The sequence below is a fragment of the Hyperoodon ampullatus genome (genome assembly GCF_949752795.1).
Source record: "Hyperoodon ampullatus genome assembly, chromosome: 12".
NCBI classification, from domain to species: Eukaryota; Metazoa; Chordata; class Mammalia; order Artiodactyla; family Ziphiidae; genus Hyperoodon; species Hyperoodon ampullatus.
This window is the reverse complement of record NC_136925.1, coordinates 51,121,811-51,132,673: the sequence shown is the minus strand read 5'-3', so window position 1 is coordinate 51,132,673 and position 10,863 is coordinate 51,121,811.

Below are 10,863 nucleotides of genomic sequence, written 5' to 3'. Positions count from 1 at the left end.
TCTTTCCTTGAAAGAAAAAAAAAAAAAAAAGGCAACAAGGAGACTGTTTGGTGCTGCCCAGTTCCCCATCATGCGATGCTGATGTAACGAGCTGGGGGCGCCCTGACTGGCTGACTGACAACTGGTCATGCTCTCTTCACACATGGAGAGGCAATCAGCTTACAAGTAAATCACCTCTGAGCACAAGCGGTCTCCACAAAGGCAACCAAAGAGGCAGCATTCAAAGGCTGACAAAACATCCCTAAAGCATTAAAGAAAAGGAGACCCTGAGGCTGCTGGAGAGGCTTCCAACATTAATCCCCACCCTGTCAGGCATTGTGCGCACTCCAGAGGGAGCTTGACCAATGGAATACCATATGAAGTTCACACTTGGAAAAAGCCACAAGTTCAACATCAGGAGTGAGGGGAAAGTGTCAAGATAAAGGATAAACAAATAAATAAGAAGAGGGGGAGAAAAGAATAAGAAGGGAATGCAGTGTTGTGTGGTAACACCCAGAACTGATGATGTCTGTTGCATCTTAAGCTTCCAGTGAACTCCATTAATTATTCATAAGCAGACATTTGTGAATTTCATACACTTTGCATGTCACTTATTTTCTAAAGTAAACATTGAGAAGAGAGTCATTTCTTGAACGCGCAAATGTTTTTTGCAAGAAACACTTTGAAAAATCATAACACTGACCAAAGATCAACAAATGACATCTAAAACACAGTTTAAGTACAGTAAGTCTGTTCTTCCTGAGCAGAGATTGTTAGTTAATACTCTATAAATTATTTACAGTCATGGTACTGGTGAGCTTAGAAATGAGTTAAACCAGAAGAAATGCACCAGCTCTCACTTACTCTGGCCCTGAGATCTGCACTACTTCTGCTTACGGGATACTTCATCTACTTATCTATCTACGTTACCTACACATTTGTCTGCCTATCCCTACCTATGCATACTTTCATGCAACCAACACTTACCAATCAGCTCACATATTGCTTGGCTATATTTACATCTTTGTCATATCATCACTCTCCTCTTCTAAAGAGACTTCCACAGTAACAAGTTACATCTTTTTTTTTTTTTTTTTTTTTTTGGCCGCATCACACTGCAGTGGAAGCACAGAATCTTAACCACTGGACTGCCAGGGAAGTCCCCCGTAAGTCCCCTACATAAGAACAAGTTCCATTCTGAGAGCACGTTTGTAAGTCCAACAAAGTTAGCCTAGGTACCCGACTAACACAATTGGCTATATAGTACTGTACTATAATAGATTTATAATATTTTTCACACAAAGAATACATAAAAAACAAACACAAAAAATAAAGAAAACATTTTAAATCTTACAGCACAGTACCTTGAAAAGTACAGTAGTACCAGCTACATCACCACTGCTTTTACTCTTGCTTCTGGACATCTTGGGCTTGAAATAAAGATACTGTACTACTGTACTCTATACAGTGCTATACAGTGAAGTACACAAAAGCACAACCACTTGTAGAGGATGCACGCACGTGACAATGTATGCCAGACACGTGAACTAACTTACGTGATTGGACATGTGAATGCACATACACATCTTTGAAAATTCGCAACTTGAAGGTTCATATGTACATCCTTTTTTGGTAGACTCTTTCAAAGAGACATTTGATAAGATCCATATATCAAAAATGTTTAATTCCAGGTTATTAACATGCAAATGTCAATTTCCTTTTAACTGAGCTAAGCAAAATAATCAAAACATTGAGCTTACTAAAAATTGATTGTGAAAAAAATTGAATAGGAGACATACAAGGTTTAGAACTAGATATGGAATGAAAAAGAAAACTAAGAGATTAGTTCACAGGTGTGCATAGCTTACCCCATTTATTTAATGATATTAACTTATAGTTATATAGTGGGTTTTTCTTGCCAGATGCTATTCTAAGCACTTAATAAGTATTAATTCCTTTAATGCATACCATAATTTTGTCATATAAATCCTATATTCATCATATTTTATAGGTCAGGAAACTAAGGCTCAGAAACTTGCCAAGGTCATACAGCTAATAAGTAATGGAGATGAAATTTGAACCCCAGCAGTCCTGATCCAGAAGCTGAGCTCTTAACCTCTCTGCTACACAGCCTTCATGTTAAAGCATATTTATGATTTTTTAAATCAGCTCCTTTTAAGGAATTTTGACACCTAATTTTCTAAATGAAAAATAAATGTCAGTTTATTAACTTGCAAAAGTAAATATGAGCAGGTCATTAAGCAGATCAAACTCTTATATCAGCTTAGCCAGAACTCAATTCCTGCTACCTGGGAAATCAAAACATGAGAAGAATGCTTGATAAGGAAGGGATTAGAACAAAATGTTCATTGCAGCTCTATTTACAATAGCCAGGAGATGGAAGCAACTTAAGTGTCCATCATTGGATGAATGGATAAAGAAGATGTGGCACATATATAAAATGGGATATTACTCAGCCATAAAAAGAAACGAAATTGAGTTATTTGTAGTGAGGTGGATGGACCTAGAGTCTGTCATACAGAGTGAAGTAAGTCAGAAAGAGAAAGACAAATACTGTATGCTAACACATATATATGGAATATAAGAAAAAAAAATGTCATGAAGAACCTAGGGGTAAGACGGGAATAAAGACACAGACCTACTAGAGAATGGACTTGAGGATATGGGGAGGGGGAAGGGTAAGCTGTGACAAAGTGAGAGAGGGGCATGGACACATATACACTACCAAATGTAAAATAGATGGCTAGTGGGAAGCAGCTGCATAGCACAGGGAGATCAGCTCGGTGCTCTGTGACCACCTAGAGGGGTGGGATAGGGAGGGTGGGAGGGAGGGAGATGCAAGAGGGAAGAGATATGGGAACATATGTATATGTATAACTGGTTCAGTTTGTTATAAAGCAGAAACTAACACACCACTATAAAGCAATTATACTCCAATAAAGATGTAAAAAAAAAAAAAAAGAAAAGGAATTCACTACAAGCCTTTGTCAGTTGGGGCTGCGATCACAAAAATACTATAGACTGGACTTAAACAACAAACATTTATTTCTCTCAGTTATGGAGCTGGGAATTCCCTGAAAAAGGTGCCAGCAGATCCAGTGTCTGGTGGTAATAACACTTCCTGTTTGCAGATGGCCATCCTCTCCTTATATCCTCACATATTGGAGAACAGAGAGAGCAAACTCTCCTGTTTCTTCTTATAAGGGGCACTAATCCTATTCATTAGGGCTCCACCTTCATGACCTAATTAATTCTCAGAGTCCCCACTTCTTAGTACCATAACATTGGGGATTAGGATTTCAACATATGGATTTTGCGGGGACACGAACATTCAGTCTGTAACACTATGTGATACAAACGTAGAGCAGCATAAGGTCCTGATGTCCTGTTGCATCCATCTCCACCAAAGGTGGAATCAAGCTTTGTGCTGATCTGATTCAAGAGCCTTTTAAGAGCTGGCCTAGAGGAATCAAACTTATCCTCTGGTTTTGGATAGAGATATTTCACATACTAGCCTTTTTAAAGATAACCGTACTTATCATCATGTGTATGAACTTTTCATTTGGAGACCACCATACAACCAAAGAAGGCAGGATATATATTCAGGTCAAGAGTGACAACAAAGAGGATCTTGAGGGAAAATTAAGAACATACCAGAGAACAGTTTCAAGCAGTATGGGCTACAATTTTAAATGCTGTGAAAATATCACAATAATCTCAAAATTGTTTATGTTTTAATCAAGACTGATTTAAATTACTTTAAAAGCCTGTGGTTATCGTTGAAACTCAACAAAAATAACAATGATCATAATAATGTTATTCCTGAGAAGTAGGAGTCGAATCTAGATTGTGATCAACTCTGTTTCAGAAAGTTGTACCTCTAATACTGCAGTCAACTGAATGTGTTACAAATGGATTAGATATTTTCTGTGCATTTGAGGAATGGAGGGTGGGGGAAGAGGGTGGCTCAGGACTTAAAATCTATAATCCTATCACACAGTCTAATACAGTCACCAGGTACAGCCCATCTTCTAGTTTGTGTGTGAAATTGAGATGGAGAGACACCTTGCAAAACATACTAGTTCAGTCCAGAGTAGTCTTGCCTCTTACCTTGTTTTTTAGACTTTTTGATAATACTCCATATCAAAAGTGGTTTATTCAAAGAAATGAGTAATAAGATATCACTAATCACATGGTTGAAAGTCTTTTTTTTGCAACTTTGTTTTTAACATCTTTATTGGAGTTGAAAGTCTTAAAAAAGGTTGTAATCATTGTTTGATAAAGAGTGTGTTCTCTGTTTTGCTAGCAGGAGTATAAATTGGAATATACCATCTCATATGAAGAAAAAATGGCATCAGCAGCCTTATAATTTTTCATATCATTTGATCCAGTAATTATTGTTTCAGAAATGAATGCTAGGAAAATTAAAATCTACTTAAAGATTGATATATAAGAATATCCCTCATAACATTTATAATGATAAAGCTCTGGAAACACCCTAGATTTCTACCATCAAGTGAATGGTTACATTATTGGTTATATTATTCATTTTAACTGCTGGGTCAATGATTACCCAGGTTTCAGAGGACATTCACTACTGAACTCCCTCAAGAGAGCATGTCAATTATTCTCCCCCAGCTCCGTGCTGAGTGAGCTGGACTCATCTGGCTTCATCCTCAACGCTGTCTCTCAGGTTGCTGCCTCATCACTTCCCTCTTTAGTTTTCCACAGTGACTCAGATCTGCATCTCACTCCTCAAAACATCAAGCTGCACAATCTGGTTCCAATCCCTAATCTCTCAGCTGTCATCTCCTCCTCCATACTCCTCAGGAAGGAGCAAAGTAGCACATTTCTCAGTAGTGAATCTGTAAGTTATTGGTCCTCAGGGACCCAATTAAGAAGGGGCATGTCATTAGGAATCCATGCAGTATTTGGCTATTACAGAGCCAGGCATACAACAGGTGGTCACTTCCTGGGAAATCTGTCTGCCTGGAGCAGAAACCTCACCAAGGAGCTGAGGAATGGGGCTGGGTCCAGAGGAATGCAAAGAACTGCTTGGAGCTCTGTTTGATCAGGGTCTGAGCCCACATGTAGGAACTGTCCAGCCTTAGGGGTCTGCAGAAAATAGGCACAGAAAATTAGGGAGAAGCAGGCACCAGTTAGTAACATCATGCTTACATCTGCAGAGTGACCCCTCAGGCAATGGGAGATCTGCTTCCTTGGGCTGACTTTTTGAGTTAGTCATAAAATTCCCCATCTGCTCCTGCATCTACAGCCAACATCTCACCTTAGGGAATGATTCCATCAGATCCCAACTTGTTTCTCCCTTCTTAACAATTTCTGTAAACTAAACCCTATCTCAGGGATCTTCAGACATTTTTACTTACATACTTTCTAAAGTAATTTATAAAACTATGTACTCTCACACACATTTTTTTTTTTCTTTTTTTGTGGTACACGGGCCTCTCACTGTTGTGGCCTCTCCCGTTGCGGAGCACAGGCTCCGACGCGCAGGCTCAGCGGCCATGGCTCACGGGCCCAGCCGCTCCGCGTCATGTGGGATCTTCCCAGAACGGGGCACGAACCCGTGTCCCCTGCATCGGCAGGCGGACTCTCAACCACTGCGCCACCAGGGAAACCCGGGACTGTATTTTTAAAATAAGTCACCTCAAGAACCAAAAAATACGTTTAGAAAATTTGTTAAAATCCTCAATCAAATGCAAAAACCCAAGAACTCATAACTATAAAGGATCAGGCAAAATAAGAGAGCAAATCAGTAAGATTTAATCTACTACAGTATTTTTTTTAGAGGGGGAGAAAGTTTTATTATCAAGTTAATATAAATCCTCTTAAAGACTGTTAGAATGCTTCTGTCCCACTCTTGGCTCAAATCTATTTAAAATTTGCAGCACTGATTGGCACAAAATTATCTGTGGTTCAGAGAAATGTCTCTAAAGACTAACGTTTAATTATGTCCATTCTAAGAGATTGTGGTATGAATTTGAAGGGTGGATATAATTTCTAGACTTAGATCCTCATATCCTGATAGCGCTTCCCCACCCCAGCTTTACTGAGATATAATTGACATATAACACTGTGTAAGTTTGTGTACAACACGTTGATTTCATATACTTATATATTGCAATACAGTTACTGCCTTAGCATTAGTTAACACCTCCATCATGTCACATAATTACAATTTCTTTCTGTGGTGAGTATAATAATTTTTAATTGTCCACTTATGTATATGTCTTCTTTTTTGTTTCAGGTTTCAATTACAGACCCTGCACATAACAGGCATTAAGAAAATGTTTGATGAATAAATGCATGAATCTACTCCTCCCTTTTCCATAAAAATGATTACTGAATGTGAGTAACTTAAATAAACACAGTATGGCTTCTAAACAAGGGAGCCCCCAATTTGATATTCTGTGGTCTATCATGCTCAAATGTAGAAGATAAATAACATCTTAAATGTACTCTTATTGAAAAGATCTTGTTTTGCCTCTAAAGCATAAAGATTCCAAATGAAAGATTTTGGTTCTTTCTTCTGTAGCAAACATATCCATTAAAATATAATGATGAGTAGATGGTATTTAAAATTTTTAAGTGACTTCTTTTATTTTTAAAGGATTTTAATATCTTTATATATCTAAAATCAATGCTACCAGCTCTTGGCAAACAAATAAAGGGTTAAAAGAAACTACAGATATTTCAGCTAAAGATTTCAGCTAGATTTTAAGGGGACTGGTGGTTAATGAATTTTTGGGTGAATAGAAACTGCCTCAGGCTGCTGCTATGGTGCTTTGATATCACTTGGCAGTAATTTGCAGGCTTAACAGGAAAGAAGACAAGTGAAGACTATATCAACATTCCCTGTAACTACAGTCCTTGTTCCAAGCACAATCCCATTGCTGTCTGGGTGATCTGAGAATAAATGCTTTCAAGACACACACATAAAAAGGGATTTTGTAAGTAGTATCCGGCAGTAATCTCAGTATTAATCTGCAAAATAACAAAACCTGCCTGACAGACTGATCAGAACATAGGTTTTTCTTCTATGTTGTGACAGCCATTTCCATGTTTTTGCAATTATATGGTTTTAGACAAAGCAATCATTTTAGCAACTTTTTATCATTCTTCCCAAATAGCAAAGACTCAAGTGGACATCTTTGTAATACAGTTGTCAGTATTTCTGACCCTCTTGTTTTGTGACTTGACAGTCACCACCCCTACTAAATAGTTTCTGGGAATGAAGTCCATTGTAATGAAGGTGATCCTGTTAAAAATATTTAAAATATTTTAATTGTTAAATCAGTTTTAGTTACGTGCAATGTGGCTCAAAGGCAATCAGTGTTCCCCATAAGCTGCACCCACACATGCGTGCACACACACACACACTCATCACAGTAATGCGCATGCTAGAATGAGCTCCATAAAGGAAGGAATCTTCATCTGTTCTGTTCACTGCTATTTACCTAGCACATAGAACAGTGCCTGGAACATTACAGGAACCCTACATATATTTGTGGAGAGAATTGTGCCATATAAAACACAGTGATTGTGGCTTCATGTGTGTATAAACTGAATGTTCCCCAGAACAATATTGAAAAGTATGAGGTTCTGTTTTCCTTAACTTCATCTTCCATCTTCTGTACTTCCAAGTCCCTGTCAAATCTACTCTGTTCTCTTTGGGCATCTAACAATGTCAAAAATCATATTAATATTTATAACTTTTACATAATGCTTACAATGTCCAGAAACTGAGCTATGCACTTTACATTTTCACTTAATTCCCACAATAATGTTATAAATCAGGTGATGCTATAACTCTCATTTAATTGATGAGACAAATTGAATTACAGAGAGGTAAGTACCTTGAACTACACAAACTAGAATCTCTGGCCTCATCAACTTATCATATGGCCTCCCGATGATCTTCTACTCACTAAGCCCTTTTCCTTACCAGCATGTGAGAGGACAGGCTACCCTTCTTTTCTTATGTCTCAAAATCCCCACTTCCCCTTTCAGTTTCCTTTCCCCAACCCGCCAATGCCAATGCCAGAATCCATCCTCTCTGTCTCAACTGGAATCAGTATGCTCTCAGGCACGTAGGATAGCTGACTAATCAACTCGTTACCCATTAGTGTAAATAAGTTTCCATCAATGGATTGCCTAAGCCAAACATTTCTATCTTCAACCTTTAATCTCTACTGCTTAATGATAATAATAGATGGTTTTATCTAGTCATTAAGGAATTTGGGCATCAGCAAGAAATGGAGAAAAATATCTCCCAACATAGATATAATTTCATTAATTTGATACTGTTCATTATAAAGCTTACTTACCTATTTGTCAAGCATTGTGTTAGGTGATGGGGATACAAAGTTGGGTAAAGCAGAGCCCTGTCCTCTCAGAACTAAAAGAAGGGAGGGAACGAGAGAAAAGGAGGAGTGGTAATGGCATTGATGGTTTTAAATAAGGTACCGATGGTGGTCCCAAGGAGAGAAGATTAAGTCCGCCGGAAGAGGTTAGATAAGTTTTGACAACAAAGGTAGTTTTTATGTGAGGTTTTAAGAAAAACAATATTAGAGAGAGCAAGAAATGGGGGACTTTAGATTGGGAAAAGGAACAATGTGAGCAAAGGTGAAGAAATGGGTAATTGCATGGATGGACCTAGAGGGTATTATGCTAAGTGAAATAAGTCAGACAGAGAAAGACAAATACTGTATGATTTCACTTATATGTGCAATCTAAAAAGAAAACAAATGAACTAACATAACTCAACAGAAACAGAGTTATAGATACTGAGAACAAACAGGTGGTTGCCAGAGGGGAGGTGGATGGGGGTATGGGTGAAATAAATGAGGGAGATTAAGAGGTACAAACTTCCAATTATAAAATAAATGAGTCCGGAAATGAAATGTACAACATGAGGAATATAGTCAATTATACTGTAATATCTGTGTATGGTGACACATGGTAACTAGACCTTTCATCGTGACGATTTTGTAATGTAAAGAAATATCCAGTCACTATGTCATGCATCTGAAACTAACATAGTGTTGTAGGTCAATTATTCTTTAATTATTAAAAATATATGCATATGTAGACACAGAGTAAATGCATCAAACTGCTCATGGTCATTACCTATGAGAGGTGGGGATTATGGGTGATCATTACTTTTTACTTTATCCTTTTATGTATTTCTAGTTGAATGCAATGAACATGTAACACTTGTAAAATTAGAAAGAAAACAATAAATGTCATTAAAAATGAAAAATAAATAAATCCCAACCTTATAATAAATTAGGACATTGAAATATATGCTACATCTGAAGCTAATAAAAGAATAGAAATTAATCCAATAAAGTGTACCACTTTAAAAAGGGGAGAAAAGAACAATATGTAAGAGTTTCAGTTCTGTCTTCACCAGTTCTCGACACGGTCAATTTTTCAAAAAACAATTCAATCGGTGTGTAGTAGTAATTTATTTACTCTAAAATTTTTTTTTACTTTTAGTTTACATTTTTTTTAATGACAAATGTTGTAGAGTATCTTTTCACATGCTTGTTTGCCATTCGTATTTCTTCATTGGTGAAGTATTTGGATCTTTTGACATTTAAAAAAATTGGGTTGTTTTCTTACTGTTGAGTTTCAAGTTACGTTTTTTGAATTCAAGTAAGTTATCAAACATACATATTGAATATCTTTTGAAATGTATAATTACATGTATGTTTAGAAACTGACAATCTATGTTAATTAGAATATGGGGTGGTGATGGGAGGAAAGAGTCTTCACTGAGGCAGGAACAAAGGCTACAGAAACCAAAAGGACCACTGGGTCCCTAGTCCTGCATGACGAACAGTCCTCCAAGCCTACAAGGCAATGGTCAGGGGACACTCACAGCCATCTTCCTAAAACCACCAGTTTGGGGACATAGAACTTTCATAAGGGAATGTACTATGTATAGCATAGAATGCAAAAGACCTGAAGTTTTACAATAAAAGAGAGGAGGATTTGTTTAAAATTAAACAACAGATTGTAGAAAGAAATTTGTTTTACTAAAAGTTAAGGATGATGAATCACACTAAATTTTAATGAGGAGAATTTTGTAAAACAGGAACTTCAGGTATGTTTTGAAAAACTAATTATAAAATAAACACGATCCTTACCTTATTATTCCTTTCTGTGTTCATAGAAAGATTGCCTAATTATGCTTACACACATAATTGCTCCAAGGAGAAGTAACCCAAGTAGGGGATGCTGTAGCTTGAGAAAATCCATTCTCTACCAAAAGAATAGATAGCTCATCAATAACTGAATTAATACTATTTTTCCTTTCCTTAAGTGTCCTTGATGTTTGTCTAGAATGCTTTAGGCAGTACCAGTGGGGAGGCAGGCAGATGATACATTCCTATAAGTAAGTCATGTTTATCCCTAATAAATTTTAAATATTGTAGAAACAATCACAGTAGTAGAGTCTGAGTTGTTTGGCTGTTTTCTTAGGGTACTAATTTATTTTTTAAAAGAAATCTTAAAGTTCTCAATTTAGAGATGACTAGAATAGCAAAATGTTTAAAGAACTAGAGGAAATCTTGGGTAGCCTGTATCAGCTGTAATACACTATAGTACTCTTAATCTGTTGCTCTGTGCCTCTCACACTCCCCACCAGCCCTCTCCTCTTCTAGTAATCCCAACTCCCTCATAACACAACCATCTACCAGTTTCTCCAGCCAAAAATCTAGCAGTCATCCTTTATTTCTCTCTGTACTTTATCTCTTACATCCTTGCCATCAACAAATCCTGCTGCTTCTACTTACCAAATATATCACAGAAGGGCTACTTCTCTCCACTGCCACC